This window comes from Heptranchias perlo, chromosome 26, assembly GCF_035084215.1.
Source record: "Heptranchias perlo isolate sHepPer1 chromosome 26, sHepPer1.hap1, whole genome shotgun sequence".
NCBI lineage: Eukaryota > Metazoa > Chordata > Chondrichthyes > Hexanchiformes > Hexanchidae > Heptranchias > Heptranchias perlo.
Genome location: NC_090350.1, coordinates 27,507,079 through 27,528,293, shown reverse-complemented (window position 1 = coordinate 27,528,293; position 21,215 = coordinate 27,507,079). Strand labels below are relative to the sequence as shown.

Here is a 21,215-nt window from a genome sequence, read left to right as displayed (position 1 = left end):
AATTGATTTTAAAATAACAGTGAGCCTAATAGCGCTCATCATTATTAAGGGAGGAATCGAAGAGCAAGATCCAGCGACCGCACATGCGCAATTAGACGTGGAAATCCGGAACTTGCTTTTCCTGGTATGCCGGCCACGTGACAGCTTCGCCTTAAAGGGATATCACTGGCTGGAATCAATGGACTAGTGCCAACTTGCTCTCCTGCCCAGCTGGAAACAAACTAATCTCGCCACAAAACAGGTCCACTCAGTTTTTTTAAGACTAAACTAAGTTTTAACAGCGTGGTACGTCTTAATAACTGCCAAACAAACTCTCTGGCATTAAAAATTAACTTTTAAAAAATGTGGAGTTTCATTACTCCTGATTTTAATAGTTTTTGGACATTTAAAAAAAATTGAAATTAAAAAATTAATTTAAAAAAAAACTCTTTTTCTCTGTCGCTTTTATCTGAGTATTTTAATCTTATCCTCTTTTTATTTCACTTTATGTCATTTTATAATACTTTGTCGGGCACATCCAGGTTTTTAGTTTGCGCGGTTTGTGAATGAACTGCACTTCCTGGTTCTCAAAGCGTGGCTTGCTTCAAACTGATTGGGTGAGGGGCCTTAGAGATCCTTTCACCACTCACACAGCCCGGAAAAGAATGCTGATGTTATTTGAACTCACCGTTCAAGGAAGATGCTGCCAAAAAGAATGCGGTAAATTAGTGGGTGAATTTAAATCTAATGAATGGCGACCACTGCTGGTTCACTGCTCGGTGCAATTTACGGACCCACGTTGTTTACAGTCAATCTGAGTAGAACCATTTGCAATAAAACCCACACTCAAGTACATTCTGTTCATAACTGGATATCCCGTGAGTTTATTGTGAGCAAACAATAGCTCAGTGCTTAGATTTTTAATTTAAAATGTGGCATTATTGGTCAGATCACCAATTGTGATACTACAGCCAATCTGCCAAACTATCTACATATCATGAGACTCATCAACTCTTTCCTTAATTTCCTCCCAATCCAGGTCCTGAACACTCAACTACCTCTCCTCAGTCCTATACTGATAGACATCAAACATTAGTCCCCCATCCCTTTTCAAAACTGCTATCAGCATGCTCATTTTGTAAAAATAATTCTTTGTCAACAGTCATGATCTTGAATAATTTAAGATCTCCATTTCTAGCTATTGTTAGCAGTAAAACAGTCAACCATACTTGGTGTCTGGTTATTGTCACTATAAGGAACAGGTTGATACTCCAAATTGAAAATGTGCATTGACATGCAACTCATTCACATAATTCTCTAAAGCTCTTTAATTTAGTTTCTGTACACTTCCTTAACTGTGAGATTGTTTAACTAATAAATGCCCATTTATGTTTTCCTTTCATTAGTTGGATACCCTCTTGGAATTTGCTGCATTTGCTGCTGAATGTATAGGTTGCTCAATGTCCAGCATTGCTCTCAAATATTCAGTAATAATGTTCCTTTATCAAACATGAATTCAGACCATGAACTATTTAACAATGTATAATGTATTAAACCAAGAACTGTGGATGGTGTAAGCATGTAGAAATTTAAATGTAAGTTACTTAACAAGAAGAAAAAGGAGCCGGAGTAGACCATACGGCCCCTCAAGCCTGCTCCGCCATTCAATAAAATCATGGCTGATCTTCTACCTCAACTCCACTTTCCTGCCTTATCCCCATATCCTTTGATTCCCTTAGTGTCCAAAAATCTATCAATCTTGAATACACTCAACGACTGAGCATCCACAGCCCTCTGGGGTAGAGAATTCCAAAGATTCATAACCCTCCGAGTAAAGAAATTTTTCCTCATATTGGTCCTGAATGGCCGACCCCTTATCGTGAGACTATGACCCCTAGTTCTAGACTCTCCAGCCAGGGGAAATAGCCTCTCAACACCTACTCTGTCATGCCCTCTAAGAATTTTATTCGTTTCAATGAGATCACCTCTCACTCTTCTAAACTCCAGAGAATACAGGCCCATTCTACTCAATTTCTCCTCATAGGACAACCCTCTCATCCCAGGAATCAATCCAGTGAATCTTTGTTGCACGCCCTCTCAGGCAAGTATATCCTTCCTTAAGTAAGGAGACCAAAACTGTACACCAGGTGTGGTCTCACCAGAGCCCTATATAATTGCAGCACGACCTCCTTATTCTTATACTCCAACCCCCTCGCAATAAAGGCTAACAAACCATTTGCCTTCCTTATTGCTTGCTGTATCTGCATGTTAACTTTCTGTGATTCGTGTACAAGGACACCTAAATCCCTCTGACTACCAATATTTCTTAGTCTCTCACCTTTTGAAAAATATTCTGCCTTTCTATTCTTCCTACCAAAGTGGACAATTTCACATTTCCCCACATTATACTCCATCTGCCACCTTCTCGCCCACTCACTTAACCTGTCTATATCCCTTTGCAGCCTCTTTGCGTCCTCCTCACAGCTTACTTTCCCACCTAGCTCTGTATCGTCAGCAAACTGGGATACATCACACTCGATCCCCTCATCCAAGTCACTGATATATATTGTAAACCGCTGAGGCCCAAGCACTGATTCTTGCAGCAACCACTAGTTACAACCTGCCAACCCGAAAATGACCCGTTTATTCCTACTCTCTGTTTTCTGTCCGTTAACCAATCCTTAATCCATGCTAATATATTACGCCCAATCCCATGAGCCCTAATCTTGTGTAACAACCTCTTGTGTGGCAACTTACCAAATGCCTTTTGAAAATCCAAATATACTTCATCCGCTGGATCCCTCTTATCTACCCTGCTAGTTACACCCTCAAAAAACTCTAATAAATTTGTCAAACACGATTTCCCTTTCATAAAACCATGTTGACTCTGCCTAATCATATTATGATTATCTAAGTGCCCCGTTACTATGTCCTTAATAATAGATTCTAGCATTTTCCCTACTACTGATGTCAGGCTAACTAGCCTATAGTTCCCTCTTTTCTCTCTCCCTCCTTTCTTGAATAGCAGGGTTACATTTGCTACCTTCCAATTCATGGGGACCATTCTAGAATCTATGGATTCTAGAATATCAAAACCAATGCATCCACTATCTCTGCAGCCATCTCTTTTAAAACCCTAGTATGTAGGCCATCAGGTCCAGATTTGTTGGCTTTTAGTACTTATCTTTATTAATCTTAATTACTTTAAGTACCTCTCTCTCATTAGACCCTTGGTTCTCCACTATTTCCGGTATGTGTTTTGTGTCTTCTACTGTGAAGACAGATACAAAATATTAGTTTAATGTCTCTGCCATTTCCTTATTCACCATTATAATTTCTCCTGTCTCTGTCTCTAAGGGGCCCACGTTTACTTTCGCTAATCTCTTCCTTTTTACTTAGTTGTAGAAGCTCTTTTAATCTGTTCTCATATTTCTTGCTAGTTTACTCTCATATTCAATTTTGTCCCTCTTCATCAATTTCTTGGTCATCCTTTGCTGATTTCTGAAACCCTCCCAATCCTCAGGCTTGCTACTCTTTTTGGCAACATTGTAAGCATCTTCTTTTAATCTAATACTATCCTTAACTTCTCTAGTTAGCCACAGCTGAATCACTTTCCTGTGGAGCTTTTATTCCTCAATTCGTTGAGAATTATGAATTATTTCTTTAAATATTCACCATCACTTATCTACCATCATACCTTTTAATCTAATTTCCAAATCCACCTTAGCCAACTCGCCCCTCATACCTACGTAATTGGCTTTGTTTAAATTTAAGACCCTAGTTTCGGATTTAACTGCATCACTCTCAAACTCAATGTGAAATTCTATCATATTATAATCACTCTGCCCCAAAGGATCCTTAACTATAAGATTACTAATCAACCCTGTCTCATTACACAATACGAGATCTAAAATAGCCTATTCCCTAGTTGGTTCCTCAACATTATAGAATTTTAAAATGCTGTGGGCTGGCACCGCAGGGGGTGGGGGGGGGGGTTCAACGGGCGCGCGGGTAACCCAAATACTAAAATCTTACTGTTCCCCACATGATCGCGACTTAATTGGTGGCCATTAACCTTGTTTCTGGGTTTGCCGTCCAAAAGCTGCGCAGAGGGCGGACTGCGCACCCGCATGACCTGCTGTCAGCTGGAGCGTCTGGATTTAAAGGGCCACTGCGCCCGCACTTTCATTTTAAAATCGTGCCCATTGTTCTAGAAAACTGTCTCGAATGCATTCCATGAACTCGTCCTTCAAACTAGTTTTGCCAATTTGGTTTGCCCAGTCTATATGAAGATTAATGTCCCCCATGATTATTGCATTACCCTTGTTACATGCTCATCTAATTTCCTGATTTATACTCTATCCAACACTATAACTACTCCCAACAGCGGTTTCTGCCCCCTGTTATTTCTTAGCTCCACCCATACTGATTCTACATCCTGATTTTCTGAGCTAAGATCCTTTCTCACTACTGTCTTTATCTCATCCTTTATTATCAGGGCTACCACCTCCTGCCTCCACCCTTTTCCATATCTTTTCTAAAAGTCAAGTACCCTGGAATATTTAGTTCCCAACCTTGGTCACTCTGCAACCACATCTCAGTAATGGCTACTAGATCAAACCCATTTATCTCTATTTGTGCCATTCATTCATTTATCTTGTTACAAATGCATTCAGATATAGCACCTTTAATTTTAACTTTTTGCTATTTTTCCCTGATGTGACCTTAGTCACTAATGCCCTATTACCTTTGTTAAACTCTCTGTCCCTTCCTGACACACTCTGCTTGTTTTTACCCAAATCTCTTCTCTGCTCTACAGCCCTGACTTTTCTCTTTAGACTTATAAATTTACCTTTACCTGACCGCCCGCCCCCCGCCACCCCCGTAATATTAGTTTAAAGCCCTAGCTACCACCCTAGTTATTCAATTCGCCAGGACACCGGTTCCAGCCCGGTTTAAGTGGAGCCCGTCCTAACGGAACAGCTCCCTCTTTCCCCAGTTCTGGTGCCAGTGCCCCATGAATTGAAACCTCTGCTTCCCACACCACTCTTTCAGCCACACATTTAACCATCTAATCTATTTGTCCCTATGCCAATTTGCGCATGGCTCAGGTAATAACCTTTGAGGTTCTGCTTTTTAATTTGGACCCTAGCTCCTCAAACTGGATCAATTATATTCATTCTCTACAGGACCACAAAGATGCTTTCTTTGTTGCTGATTTGAGTGACAATGTGAAAAAGCAGTTATGATGGTTGAAGGCACTGCCCCAGGTGAAGCCCTTTTATGTTGTAAAGTGCAAACACAGCAAACCAGTAGTTAAGACTCTTGCTGAAATGGGAGCTGGCTTCAATTGTGCCAGTCAGGTAGGATCTGAATAAAAGCTGTATTGATATGGTTAATTGGTTTTAAAGACAGTTTCAATCTTGGTAGTGTTTACACAAACATACAATTTTCTTAGACATCTCATTACAAATTAGTCTTAATGTATGAATTTCTGCAGTTATATCGGTCATTACTGCCTAGCAATTATTTTGCATTTCAAAAGGATAATTTGCTATTCCATGCTCCCAGAAGGGAACCAAACTCACAAGGAGCAAGGATCGGAGTTAGGATGGCAATATTGTAGCTCCAGTTCTCTGATTTGTACTCTGTGTGAGTGTTGCTCTCCATTAGGAATGTGGAGTTACCTGACTCTGGCTTTATTTATGGTCTTGGTGTCATTTACATGTGGAAGGTAGGCTCTTTGGCCTCCATTGGGAAGTTCCACCAGTCTGGGAGAGACTTGCTGTGGTGGGCCTTGGAGGAGGTGGGGGGGGGGGGGGTGCTGCTACAGCAGGAGAAAAGGGCAGCCAATGAGCTCCCTCTAAGAATTTATTTTCTCAACAAAATGTTATCTTTCAATGATTGCATCTGGACATGGCTGTGCTCTGAGAGTGCTTGCACAGGCCACTCTTCTCGTCCCGAAGGCCTTCTCCACCGACCTTTGAATGCTGGACAGCAGGGCCTAACAGGTGGGCCATGTGCCCAGAGTTTGACGTGTGCTAATTGTGGGAAATACAGCAAAGGCCGTATGGTGAATATGTTATGCCCCAATGGAACCAGCCCCTGGAAAAGACGGGGACACAGCGATGTGCTTTTCTGAGTAACTTTCTGCTTCTGCCTGTCCCCAGATCCATGGTTAAATTGGTGGAGGGTGGGGGAGGTAGAATGCCTGGACCATGGTATCCATAGTACTGTAGATTGAAGTGAGGCTGGAAATATTTCATTACAATTGTGATAAACTGCAGAATCATAAAGCAACTGACTTCTTTCCAACCAGAGTGAGATCGAGCTTGTGCAGAATATTGGTGTTCCTGCAGAAAAAATTGTTTATACAAACCCTCGCAATCAAATTTCTCACATTAAATATGCTGCCAGTCATGGAGTCCACCTGGCAATGGATTGAACTATTCAAAGTTGTGACGAGCCTCCTACAGCCAAATGAGTTAACTGCATGATCTTAGGTTTGATATTAAGGTATTAACTACACCATGTAAATGCTGAAGTGTTTAAAATAAAGGTTTAATTAACTTAGGACAACCTTGAGTACAAAATTACCATGGAATTTTCTGGCTGGCAGGATCAGTTTCACTGGTATGGAACATGTGAATGGGAACCAGGAATTCAGATGAATGACCTAACATTCTCTAGCACAAAATGTTCGAGGGCTTAATTATAATATTGAATTTAAATAGATATAAATAAGGTAAACCCAATTTTCCATCCATTTAGCGTGGATCACAATGTGCACTTTGCTTGCCCATCTGGGGATGGGCATAAAGGGAACTTCCACATGTGATGGGGCAGACACATTATAAATATATTTTTTATTATTTTCATTTTTCCAGTGCCATTTTAGTGCTGGGTTTTGTGTTTTTTGTCTTTTTAAAAAATTTCTGATGGGGGAGGGGGGGCAGGCAGAGGTTAGAACATGTAGGGAATGTTAGTGTAGAAACAAAAATAGCAGAATTATGTCTGCAGAATCAATGAAAAAGCCAACTGTAATTGAAGCCGCAACAAGACTTAAGCAGAACTAAAAGAGCTTAGAAAAAGAGGGGACATGAAAAGTGGTTTTCAGAATACAAACTTTCCTCAACTCAAGGAGGAACAAAGCAATCTAGTGCAAGCTAAGGTCCTGTGGCAGTCACTAAGTCAAGTTAAATTTAATGAAAAGGTTTGGTTTTAAAGCACCCTAATGCAGTATTTCATGTTTAAATGGTACAGATGAAAGAAAGCATGCCAAGGAGATCACCAGATGTCAGCGCTGGTCTGCCCACATTCAGCATTATGCCATCAGCCATATCTGCAGGTCCTGACATAACTACCTGACAGTAACCAAGGGGACCTGCCTCCTCAGATGCTGGATCAGCACCAAACCAGTTGCAGAGCAGTGCCATCTGCTGCAAGAACACCTGTGGCCAACCTGCACATGAGAGATGTCACTGTCAGTGGCAGTCAAGGTCATCACCACCCTCCATTTTTCTGCCTCATTCTATTCCAGGCTAACATAGGGAGCATTTGCAGTATTGACCAATGTGTTACCCACACGTGCATCAAGCACATGCCAGCATTTTCATCTCATTTCCCGCTGAACAGCAACAGGACTGTAACACAGCTACTCAACGTAATCACAGGGGGGTCTTGATGGCAGCCATACATCTTCTGCCTCCACCACTTGTTCCTCCTCACCTGTGTACTGTGATTCACCCAGTGGTATTTCCTTGAAAATGTACCTTCACAGTCTTTGTTCCTTTCATTTAACATTATGATGTACTGGAAATAAAAAAGTAAAGCCATGTGTCCCAAAAATCTACAGGCCTTTAGGATTAAGTTGAGTAGGAGTGTGGCAGAAGGCTTGTGAATTAGGCCAGAATTCAGATATGCCGTATCCCAGTCCTCACTGCTACTTTCCACGAGACCTTATTTGGGGCGGAACCTCTGTTCACTTCATATATGGACCCCTGCATCAGAGGAGATGTGGCCAGGGGATGGGGACTCCCAGGCTGGGAACCGCTGGGTGCCTCTACAACAAGTGAAAGCAACCCTCCTGGCTAGTGGATGTGGGGCCGACCCCGGGATTCAGCTTTGGTCCTTGCCTGGACTCTCAAAGAACACAGCCTGCATAGGTAAAAATCATCCCCCTTTACAAGGGATAGGTCCTCTGGAAATCTTAGCTGGGGCTGCTGCTGGTAAACCAAGGTTCCCAGTGGACACAATCTCGGCCCATACACTGGGATCAGTAGCCCACAGATTAATGGGTCCATGGCCTTTTAGGCTTTGTTAATCATAATTTAAAAATATGTAGTGCTTGTTTTTCATGTTGAATTCTTGAATTTCAAATGTTACTGATGGGGGTAAAATTTCTTTCATGATTAATTCTGTTGGAAGCAAAAACTGTTTAAGTTTAAATCCATTTAACCATAAGAATGCATTTGTTGCTAAGAACAGTTTAAAAAATGTCTCTTTTGGAATGGTGCTTTGCATTGCTACACACAATTCCAAAGCATCTATGACCTTGAGTGTAAAGTTTGGAGTCTCTTTAAACATGTGCAGGAATCTTCTGGAATCTGCAAGACATTTGAATGTGGAGGTCATTGGTGTTAGGTAGGACCAGAATAACCATCGCATAATCATTACATGTGTGTGATTTGTGTGAGGTCTAACAAGCACCTCTTTCCCTATAGTTTCCACATGGGAAGTGGTTGTATTGTTCAAGCTATTGCAAATGCTCATCTCATGTTTAATACGGGAGTAAGTCTGTATTTTTATTTGATTTTACTCTGCAACCCCCCCCACCACCGCCGACAAATGAAACTGAAGAGAGAGCTAATGAAACAAATATCCACAATTGATCCCATGACAATTGTCCATATTTTAGAAAATTGGCTTCATTGAAAATTGTGATAGTATAAGGGCCTGGACATTAAGAAATATCGTGCGCTTATGCTAGCTGATTTGTTTTCCCCTCTGCAGCCTGAACTTGGACATCACGTGCTTGATTTCAGAGGTGGTTTTCCTGGCTCTGATAGTGCCAAAATTAAGTTTGAGGAGGTTGGTGAAATGATCTGTTCTAAAAATCTATCTCCATGTGGAGTTTAAATTATTTGAATAATTTAGTGGAGTTTTAAAAATGTGAAATAACTCTTTAAGCAGCCTTGTTTCTTGCTGTTAAAATCTTTATTTTAAAAATGATTTTTTTTTCCTGCTGTAGTAGATGACAATGGCGATCAATCCTGCACTGGAATTGTACTTTCCTGTAGGCTGTGAAATGCAAATAATTGCTGAACCAGGTCGGTATTATGTTGCATCATCCTTCACATTGGCTGTGAATATCATTGCTAAGAAAGTGATCATCAAGGATCATCTGACTCTGAAGGTTACTATTTTCCATATCCACCTAAACTATTATGAAAACTTCATATAACACACTATCTGTCCGTCATACTTCAGGGACTCGATTTTACCAGCGGGTTCCGGGTGCGTTCCCGGTGGGGGGGCGTCGAAAATCGCGATATCCAGGTGCGTCACTGGATCGCGCCTCGATCCCGGCCACTTCTGGGTTCCACGCTGACGTGCGGGGCTGCGTGCGCAGGCCCCACTGGTGGGAATCCCGCAGGCAATTAAAGCCAGCGGGATGCCACTTGAGTGTATTTACCTTGCTTGTTGAGGTCATTAAATGACCTGATTCAGCTGTCTTAATAGGAAGTGTGGGATTTTACCTTCAACCGAGACTGTTTCACACACTGGGGGAAACAGTCTCACTCCAACCGGATGTGTTGCAGCCAGCAGCCTGTGGCAGCTGCCAAGGTGCACTCCACAGGTGGGGGGGTGGGGGGGGAGACCCCTCACCCACGCAGGAGGCCACTCCATCACATAGGGCAACGCCTGCCCTCCACCAACCCCCTCCAAGCCAGAGGGAACCCCGACGTCGAACCGCAGCCCCAGTGCGAGGAAACACCTACCTACCGTGCACAACCCCTCAGACCAACACCTACCAGATGGGGGCCGCTTCGACATCCTCGGAGGACGAACAGCATCACCAGCCCCAGCAGCCTCGCAGTCCACCTCATCAACGTGGAGCCCCCAAAACGTTGCTGCGGCACACCCACCTGCACAGCAGGAGGGAGGGCAACCGCAGAGAGAGCTGCGTCGCAGGAGGCACTACCCTCCACAGAGGGTCTACAGACTGAGGCTCAGCTTCATGGACCTCTCTGAGCAGCAGTGCATACGGAGGCTCAGAGTCACTCGCCAGGTAGTCGCCGACATCCGCAGCCTCCTTAATGACGAGCTGCTCCCGGATGGACCAAACGGCATCTTCTTACCCGTCACCGTCAAAGTCACCACTGCCCTCAACTTCTTCGCCTCTGGATCCTTCCAGGGTGCCACGGGGGACATCACCGGGGTCTCTCAGTCGTCAGCACACAAGTGCATAAGGCAGGTCACCGATGGGCTGTTCCGCAGGGCCTCGACCTACATCAACCTCGCCATGGATGAGCGCAGCCAGATGGAGAGGGCGGTGGGATTCCATGATGTGGCTGGCTTCCCACAGGTGCAGGGTGTAATCGATTGCACCCACATAGCAATACAGGCACCTCCACATGAGCCAGGCCTGTTCATCAACAGGAAAGGGTATCACTCCATGAACGCCCAGCGCATTTGTGACCACCGCCAGAGATTCCTACACGTGTGCGCCAGATACCCTGGCAGCTGCCATGATGCCTTCGTCCTCAGGGAGTACACCGTCCCGCCCCTCTTCCACGCACCCAACACCGGCAACGGCTGGCTCCTCGACGACAAGGGATATCCCCTGCACACGTGGCTTATAACACCTCTGAGGAACCCCATTATCGAGCCGCATCGTCGATATAATGACAGCCACATTGCTACCAGGTCTACAATTGAGCAGGCCATAGGGCCACTCCGAGTGGGACGAATTATAGTTGTCTGCTGTGCCCTGCACAACATAGCACTTCAGAGAGGGGTGCCGCTGGAGGAGGCCCCATGCACACCCACCACCTACATTGAGGAGGAGGAGGGGGAGGAGGAAGAGGAGGAGTACGAGCGAGAGGAGGAGGAACGACCCATGGCCCGAACACCAACTCACCTGCGTGCTCGTCAGGCCAGGGAGGCACTCATATGCCAATGGTTCTCCTAACATCACACTGTGTGAGGCGTTCACATGTCATAACGTGCGCAGACGAGGGTCCATACAGGCTCCCTCCACAGAAGAGTGGTGCCTGTACACCTGCACCCACTGTATTATGCCCAATGGGTGGGACGGGGTGGTCGTCGTGATGATGAGGCGCACGGAAGGGACATATTGCACAAGCCACAGAATTATGGACAAGAGGTGGCAGCATTGGTGAGAAAAAGTGACTTTATTTCGTGTTGCCATTCAAAGACTGGAAATAAAAAGATAACAAATAGACAAACACCCTGGTGCAATCCCTGTGTGCTCACGGAACTTTGGGTTCTCGTTTCCTGGTACCCCTACGTGGTGCTACCCCTGTGGCTCCAGCAGAGGTGGTGGCAGGTTGCTCCTGTTCATGCCCTGACCTGGTAGATGCTTTGGGCCGACGCCCCCTGTGTTTCGGTGCCCATGAGGGCACCTCCACAGCCTTCCAGGCTGCAACCGGGGACATCCCCGGTGTCTCTCAGTCATCTGCGCAGATGAGCCCTGCAAATACATCTACACCCACTCTGCAGTGACACACTGGGTGGCATCAGTGGTGGGTCCTCATAGGGATACCCAGGAGCGGGCATTATTGCACAAACCGGACAGGATTCGCGAAGACATGGCACTAGTGGAGCCAATATAATGTGTGATGTGAGTTGTTATTTAATTCAATAGAAGTACGAACCATGACAGACCCTCAAACACCCTTGTGCATCCCCTTCATGCTCACGGCACGTTTGCCTTACGCTGCCTACTGCACATATGTGATGCATGCCCTGTGGCTGCAGCACAGGTGGTGGCAGGTTGAGTGAGGCTGGCCATGAGAGAGATGCACGAGAGGGTGAGTATGGGATAGAGCCATGACATTGTATGAGGATTGGGTTGCGTGGTAGTGGCGGGGTGAGTGCTCGCGATGTGAGTAGGTGCAGGTAAGATGAGGATGATGTTTGAGTGGGTATGAAGGGTGATGTGACAGAGTAGTGTTGGCAGTGCCGAAGGAGATGTGGGGTGGGGGGAGTGATGTGGCAGGCGGAGTGTAGGGGAAAGACTACGTGTCCTCACTGTGGCTGACCTACTGAGGTCATTGGTGCGCCACCTGCACTGTATGCAGGTGGGCGATATGTTGGTGGCGCAGCTCACCCCCTCTGCCACCTCGGGCCAGGCCTTCTTGGTGGCAGAGGCAGGCCGCTTCCTCCCGGCCGCTGGGGGGATGATCTCTGTCCTCCCCCTCCTCCTCACCCCATCTAATGATACCTGGGGTGAGGCATCATTAAACTGGGAGCAGCCTTCCCCCTGGGCTGCTCCATGCTGTAATTTTTACTTTTTGTGGCAGCATCTGTCAGTGGAGGACTGCCCCTTTAAATAGAGCGCCTCCAGCTGACAGATCTTACTGCGCATGCACAGCCCGCCGACGTGCAGATCAGCAGCGCGGAACCCGGAGGAGCAGGTAAGTGGATCCAATTAGTGGATTGCCTGCTGCGATCGCGCGGGCAACCCACTGATTTCACCGGGCGCGTTTGGTACGTGCCCGCAGGCCTACCCGCCGGGAACCCGCACCCCTGGTAAAATCGGGCCCCAGATGTTTGTTACACGCTGTCTAATGAGAATTTCTGATCACACTTGATAAATGAAACTAATACTACATTTGGAATCTACAGGAAAATCTCTGCAGGAACACCACATATGGGACCAAGAATTATTGCACCTTTTTTAGCTGACTTTCTCTCAAATAAAGACAGGTGCCCATAAATTCCTGGGGAGCTCTTTTGGAGCAGATCTGGAGCAAGGCAGAACTAATGGCTGCCCTATGGATGTGCTCCTGATCTCAGGGTTAGGGGCATTTTAATACTGCTGGCAGGTGTCTGCCTAAATTACTAGTCTAGCTGCTGTGGTATAGCACACAGGAAGCCAACAGCAAGTGTAGTCTTAGGTGAAGCAGGATTAGTATACATAGGATAATTGAGCCAGGGTGTGCAGATGTAATTCAGACCCCATTTTAAAATCCTACATTCTGTATATTTCAGTATTTCCATTATGAATTTTTTTGTCCACATTTATAATCGATATTGCCTATGTAAACTTGTCACACTTTAATTACACCCTCCTGCCAGTGGTGGCACTGCAGTAGCTCCACTGGAGAGGTTATAATTATAGTGTGATGAATTTACATAGTCAATTACCATTATAAAAGATGATGGGAAGTGTGTGCAGATGTAAGATTTTTAATATATCAGTATATAAATATGTTTGCATATAAGTCATGTCTCACAAGTGCCTGTCACACACTAGACATCATACTTTGTTACAAATGCCGATCCATTTTTTTAAAGAAAGCCAGTCTTTGACCTAGAATGCGAAATTTACAAGCAATTACAACTGGCCTCTATTTGTTCTCAGCAGTTAATAAGTAGCTACAATTTCTTGGATTTGCCTATTACAACAGTAGCCTTAAAGGCACAAGCCAGATTAACAGCTAAATCAAAACCAAGATCATTTGTGAGCAACACCACTGGAGATCCAGTAGGTTTAAGTAGTATTCAAATATTCATATAACTGATATACTATTGTACCTATCCTAACATGCTTTCATGTATTTTAATGAGTGTTCGTTATTTTCCTTTCTATATGAAGAGTATGGGAATGACAAGTCAATTGTGTACTATGTAAATGATGGTGTCTATGGCTCATTCAGCTGCATCGTCTATGATCAGACACATATGAAGCCAATCTTGCACATAGTACATTAAGCGCAATAATTTCCTTCAATATGCTCAATCGAATTGGGTTCTGAGAAATCATTTACAATGAAACTTTTTGAACATGGTTTAGAGGATATGGAACCAGCAGTGGACTATGATAAATTTCTATAAATGAAACTGAGCAAGTAACGTTCATGGGAAAGTCTTGAATGGGTTATACCTTGGGTACATCGCTAATAGGAGTTGTTCTTCCATCATCTGAAGTCTTTAATAAAGCAATTTGTTTTAAGTGTCTATTTTGTCCCATGGGGTTATATAAATAGATGGTCCTAGTCCAACATATATTTAACTCTAAAGCAAAATACTGCGGACCCGTATGGGTTCTAGCTATGCCTGCACACACTGGAAATCTGAAATAAGGACAGAAAATGCTGGAAATACTCAGCAAGTTAGGCAGCATCTGTGGAGAGAGAAACAGAGTTAACGTTTCAGGTCGAAGACCGTTTGGCCGAACTGGAAGAAGTTGAATATTAAACAGTTTTTAAGCAAGTATAGAGCCAGGCCAAGATGGAGGGGGGGGTGGGGGCGGGGCAGGGAGGAAAGAACAAAAGGGAAGGTTTCTGATAGGGTGGAGGACAGGAGTCATTAAATGACAAAAGGGACGATGGTGCAAGGCAAGGAGGGTGCTAATGGGACAAATAAAGAAACAAAAGATGGGTCTAGAGGAGCTGTAAATGGCAACAGCAAAACCATTGGCTCTGTACTTGCTTAAAAACTGTTTAATCTTCAACTTCTTCCAGTTCTGACGAAAGGTCTTCGACCTGAAACGTTAACTCTGTTTCTTTCTCCACAGATGCTGCCTGACTTACTGAGTATTTCCAGCATTTTCTGTTTTCATATAGTTAACTCAGCCAGTTCTACTTCATTAGCTGCAATGACAGATGGAATCCTGTCATCTTCGCATGTAATTCTGGGAAACCATCACCGACCATTCCTATTAATGACTAAGTTGAGAAATTATTATAGTGTATTAATTAGACTACACTGCATCTTCACAGAATCTTAAATTTAACTTGATCCATTTCATATACAAACAGAAATATAAGCCATCAACAACTGTACACCTCTGGCATTTGGGGACCCATGTGTGATGGACTGGATCGCATTGTGGATCGATGGGAATTACTTGAACTTCAAGTTGAAGGCTGCTGCTGTTTGAAGACATGAAGACATGAAGACTGTGGTTGCCTCAACTACCTTCAGTGGCTTTCAGAAAACTGATGTAAGCTATGTATTGTCCAGGACAGCATGGTAAGAACTTGACTTGAGGAAGAGAGTTATATTGACCAGAAATCTCAAATGTTATCCTCTCTGTTAAATCCAGGAATCCATTCACTCTACTTTCAATTTACAGGAGTCTGATATTTGCTCAATATTGTTCTTAAATCCAAAATAAAATATTCGCTAAAGCAACCTCACTTTGATAAGATGTCCACATTGTTTAAATTGGAATCTTTTTTACTGTCTCCAATTGTAGTGTTGACCTTGCATCATCAACATAGCTGGTTATAGTAATTTAAAGTTAATTTCTATCACTAAACAAATCCTATGTCAGAAAAGCTCTTAATGAAAAAAGTTAAAGATGATGTCAAAGACGTCACTGTACCTAGACTGGTATATTAAAATTTCTAGCTATATTCTGACCATCCATTATAAATCCAGTTTAAAATATCAGACTTTCACCCCTTCCAAAAATTGCCCTAACCAATCTATCAAATACATTGTGGTTATCATATTGTGCTGTTCTATCGATATTTGCAGTGTTTCTGCTCTTTCTACAAAGAGAAAGGTGATTGTTGTTGAGTTGAATATTGATTAAATCTAACTTCTTATTGTCTTAGGGAAATAATCCAGAAGACGAAGTGGGCTACCATCCTCAAAGAAACAGGCAACTTTGTGATGTCAATGTACTGTGGCTGAGAAAGTGCAATTAACTCCTGTGCCCCAGTTTACTCACCTAGAATCAATGTGTAAAGCACCAGAGTGTTTTAAACTTTTGAAGCCAAGTTCAAGCTTACTTATATTTTATTCTTTGTATTATGAAACTGAAAACAAGGCCAATATGTTTTCACACAAATGTAGGAAACCTTCGTTTATAAAACTCCAAAACTGAAATAATATTTGCAAAACAATAGGCAAGTTGAGGTGGAATTTGTATGTCAATAATACTTGAACTTAAGTCTTTCTAAACTCTTTTTAAATTAACTTCTAAAATAAAGACACGAGGTATCAACCTTAAATATTTGTCATACTTATTAATCACATTTTATATTTTTTTCTGTTCTCTTGCTCGCTTGCTCCTAAAAAAATTCCAACTTAGATTTTAGGAATTAACAGTTCTAACATAAGGTCAGTGACCTGAAACAGCAAACCTACGTTTCTCTCTCCACAGATGCGGTCTGATCTGCTAAGTGTTTCCAGCATTTTCTGTTTTTATTTCAGATTTCCAGCATCTTCAGTATTTTGCTTTCTTCCCCCCAAAAAAATAAGATCAGTTTCATTACCAGAACAACAACCAACCTTACTGACTCCTCATGAGCTTCGTAAACAACATACTGATTTTGATTTTAAAAAGAACCTTTTTCCTTGGGGATTCTGTTGTCTTTTGAATAATTTTAAGGTTTATATTATTTTAAGAATGTGCAATGAAATGTATATCAGCCATAAAAATCTAGCCTGATCATTTACGATTTCTCAGTATCTATTCATGCCATAAGATACAGGCTATTGTTAAAAAGCAATCTGTACAACTTTGTGTAAAACCTGGCAATTTGAAGATTTTAAGAGAAAAACATGACTAAAAATGTCATAGGTTTTGATTTGTTTCCTGTTTATGCATGAAAGGACACCAAACTTTTTCATTGCTTCCATACTTTTTTTGGTGCAAAAGCAGCCAGAAAATACAGGGAAAAAGGTGGTGTGGAAAGAGTCTGATAACTTTAGAAAACGATTATGGCTGTTCAATGCCGAGGTGTATCGAGAAATAGATTAGTAATTCTGCTGTTCACTTTTATTCTCAGTTACGAAACTAACTTTTGTACTATACTGTACATACAGTTTTGCAGCAAAATTTGCTACAAACTAAAAAATTAAATGGAAGCAATCTTTGTACAATTCATGCTGCAATTCATTTTCGGGATGTGGGTGTCGCTGGCAAGGCCGGCATTTATTGTTGGATACAATTGAGTGGCTTGCTAGGCCATTTCAGAGGGCAGTTACGAGTCCAACATGTTGGTGTGGGACTGGAGTCCCATATAGGCCTGACTGGGTAAGGACGACATGTTTCCTTCCCTAAAGGGCACTAACATTACGACAATCAACTTTTAACTGATACCAGCTTTTTATTTCCAGCTACTTTTCCAACTGAATTTAAATTCTCAAACAGCGTAGTGGGATTTGAACTCTGGATTACAAGTCTAGGCCTCTGAATTATTAGTCCAGGCCTCTGGATTACTAGTCCACTAACATAACCACCAGACTACCATACCCGGGTAGTGCAGTATCATATTTCACAATCCTGCGCTCTAATAGGGGGTGTTTATTCAGTATTGTTAAAACCAGTCCTTTTATATGGAAGTCTGCTTACTTCAAACATTTTTGTGCTGACCAACTACATACAGTAGGATACTATTGTATGTCATTTATCAGCTGGTTGATTTAAACATTTGAGTCCAGCAATTTGCACAGAATTCAACTCCAGTTTCTCAATTGAATTATTTGCAATGGCTAGCACTTTATTGACGGCAAATTTCTTGCAAAACAGACTGTACTGCACAAGCAGATTTTCAGATTGCAAAAGCTGCTTGGTTGCTTTGAGCCTGTTATTTATAGCCTACATATCCAGAGCTTGTGATTTGAATTTCTCCACATTTTTTTGCTGTTACTGTAAAAAAAAAAGGAAATATTGAGATATATTTAAGAAGGGATCATATCCATGTCATCAGGTATGCATTGCTGGTCTTAAGTCTCCTATGTTTTTTATTTCTCCCTTTTTCCAACAGTTTTCTCTCCTGCCTTCCTCCTGAAGGTGTTGACTCCTTGCTGGGTACAGTCCCACAATATATGGACCAAATGGTCACAACATGTAACCTACACAGGGAGGGATAGATCTTGACTTTATGTGACCATGTAAAACGGGTGATAGCGAGTCGACAGCCTGTTTTACATCTCTCCTGATTTTTATTTCCACACAAAGTCAAGATCTACCCCACAATGTTGGCAGGCTATTCTATCCTGGGATATCATAGTTGAGGTCAATCCTGTCCTCACTTGATGTCCAAACAGGCACATTTTTAGCAAGAGTCACTGGATTGCAATAAGGTTAGAGATTTTCCGAGGGGTACTGAGGCCAATTGTAGCACTTCCGTTGCTACCCTAGCCAAAATCAGCAACTCAGTACAGAATGTCAATGCAACCTGATATCTTCTTGGTCATGGTTAGTTACTCACTGCCTTAATCAGCTGAGCCACTGGTAGGTCTCCTGGTTTCTCATTCTCTTTCCCTGCCCTCCTGGATGCAGCAGATGCAAGTTCCAAAGGGAACCTGTAAATGAAGGTAAACGGGAAGGAAAGAGGATATGTGCCATCATAGGAGACTACATATTTTTTTAAGTAACATTTTTAAAGAACTGTAAAAATAAATCAATTATGGGTAAAAAGAGGATACTGTACCTCCTTATAACATGGTAAACGTTTTTACACATATAGCACTTTTAGCATAATAAAACATCCCAAACGCTTCACAAAGATGGAAAATAACCGAACACCGAGAAATGGAGAAAAAACTAAGGGTGGTGGCCAACAGAAAGATGGAAGAAGTCATTTTTGAGGAGGCTTTTGCAGGAGGGAAGAGAATTAGCAAGTCAGGGGGGCTTCAGTAGAATGTTCCAGAGTGAGGGGGTGAAATGGCTGAAGCACATTTTATTTTTGTTCAATATTTCCTTCTTTTCTCCCACCCTTCTCTTCTGATGAATTGACATGCTGGGGTACCATCTTGCATGGTATCCAAATGTCCATTCAAAAATACGTGGGCCTAGAGAGTGTGTGTCAGGGAGTACTCATGGGGGTTGCATCACAACCAAGCCCAATCCTGCTCCCAGTCAAAATTCACATATGTGCTTTTTCCAGCAGGAGTCCAGATCACTGGTAGGAGAACCCTGGCTGATTTTCCACTTCTTATCCCTGGGGTGCTGAAGCCAATTGTCACACTCCAACCACTACACCCCTGCTGAGATTAGGTAACTCAGAATAGGCCTGCAATTGAACCTAGCTTATTTTTACTCCGTATGGTTCAGTGACATACTGTCTTTGCTTTCTTGGATACTCAGGTTAGTATCATTTCAGAGGAACCTGTATCAATATTGTTGTAACTTTGTGTACTGAGTTAAGTACAGGAAGTTCCTGACTGTTCCTTCTGACCTACAAGTATTTGCATGATCGATGGCTGCATGTAGCCTAGTTGAAATGGTTTGATGAGTAAACATCATGGAGATGATTTTCATTTTCAGGTCCAAGTCAGTTCTAAATGGTTAAGAATTTGTAAAAATCCTGCTTGAAGGATCGATTGCTAGAAGATCTCAATTTGCTGGTGTGAGCTAATTTGCATGATTATCCACAGCAACAGGTGCAGACTCAAATGGGCCTAGAAAGGACACTAGTGATTGGAAACTAAAATTATGTGTAAGTGAAATTTAAATGGATGAGTACAATTAAAGGAGCATCTCACAATAGGAAGGCAAAAATTCAGAAAGCCTTTGGTGAGCCTTAAAAAGGTATTTCAACCAATCGGCTGCCTTTACCAAGGCTACAGAGGCAGGAATTCAGAAGTGGCAGGCAGAAAGGAAGGGAAAGGGAACCCCAGGTGCAGGCAAGCATCTGCAAACAAGTGACCTAACAGCCTATTATGCTACCATTTGTTTGTTGGTAAAGGCAAAGTAATACAGCATAAGTGGCGAGAAGGCCCTCTGTGCCATTCCAGAGCACCATCTCAAGATCAGCAGGCTGGTGCAGCCAGATTTTATGCCACAGCTGATCATTAAAGTCGCTGAATATGCCAGACCATGGCAGTCACAGGTATCTTTGCGGCAGGTGACACAGCTTTGCATCTACCTCTCTGCTGACCTAGACCCTGAAAAGACAGGTCTGCACAGTCGCTGGCAGTTAGGTATACAGGGCCTGCAGAAATGGTCGGTGGCATTTAGGCAGGTGTGGCCAATTGGACTAATGATCACCCTGACATGCTGTTTTCATGCAGTACCACATAAAACATGACAGGCTATGATTGGGTGCTTCTGAAGAACTATTCATCATAGTGATTAGTCAGGTATTCACATATCGTAGTGATTCCATCAGGAGTTGGCTGGCGCAGGTTCCTTTGTGAAGAGGAGCAGTCACAAGCACTATGTCTGCCAAAGTGAGGAATTCTTATTTCTCTCTGCAGATATGAGTGACGGGAGAACACAGAACACCTCTTGGGCCTGACTTGCCTTGCATTATTTCATCAGATTTTCTCTCCTTTTGAACGCTAGTTTGAAGTATTCCCAATTGGGAAATACATTAGTGCTAGGAAAGGGAGCTTGGGGCAAAAAATAAGGAATTCTGGCACAAAGGCTCATGAAAGATGAAGTGCCAGCAGGACTCCTATCCATGCAAAAAATTCAAAATCGCTCAGAAATAGCCTAAAAACACTTATCTGTTAAATTCAGTATTCTTTAAATGACTTCCCGCCTGCTGGTTCGTTCCTAGCAACCCTGGACACCAGGTATCATGGATGAGCTTTGGACTTGGTTTGGTATGCCAGCCAGCTATGAAATAGAGCGGCCAGATATCTACTACCCCTTCTTAAGACTGAAATGAAGACTCCCCCAAGCTTCAGCAGGGAACTTCTACCTTTCAGTCCCAGGCATGACCACAAGATCTAGCGGGATGTAAAATGGGTGGAAATCAAGCAGAACCCAATTTCTCTGTCCAATACTCCCCTTGTGTGCCCACCTTTAGGGCATAACGGACATCAAAATTGATCCCACATGTTTTTAAGTGTTTTAGTCTTTTGTAATGTGTTACCAACTGAACTTAATGACATTCTGTGCTGTAAATTCTATGTAAAGGGCGACAGAAGCTTTGAGCTGTTGAGCCTGCAGAGGGCAGCGACTCTAGCTGACTGACCTGAGTTGCTGGTTCGCTCTCTGTTCTTTGCTTTTCTCTCATCGTGCAGGAAATGACGAGACTGTTTCTCCCTGATATATAAAAAGCCTCCACCTCAGT

At 43.0% G+C, this 21,215-nt stretch overlaps 1 pseudogene; it reads left to right on the top strand.

Moving 5' to 3' along the window:
- Positions 1-5,081: 5,081 nt before the first annotated feature.
- Positions 5,082-16,945, top strand: LOC137342468 (ornithine decarboxylase-like; annotated as a pseudogene).
- The last annotated feature ends 4,270 nt before the right edge of the window (positions 16,946-21,215 follow it).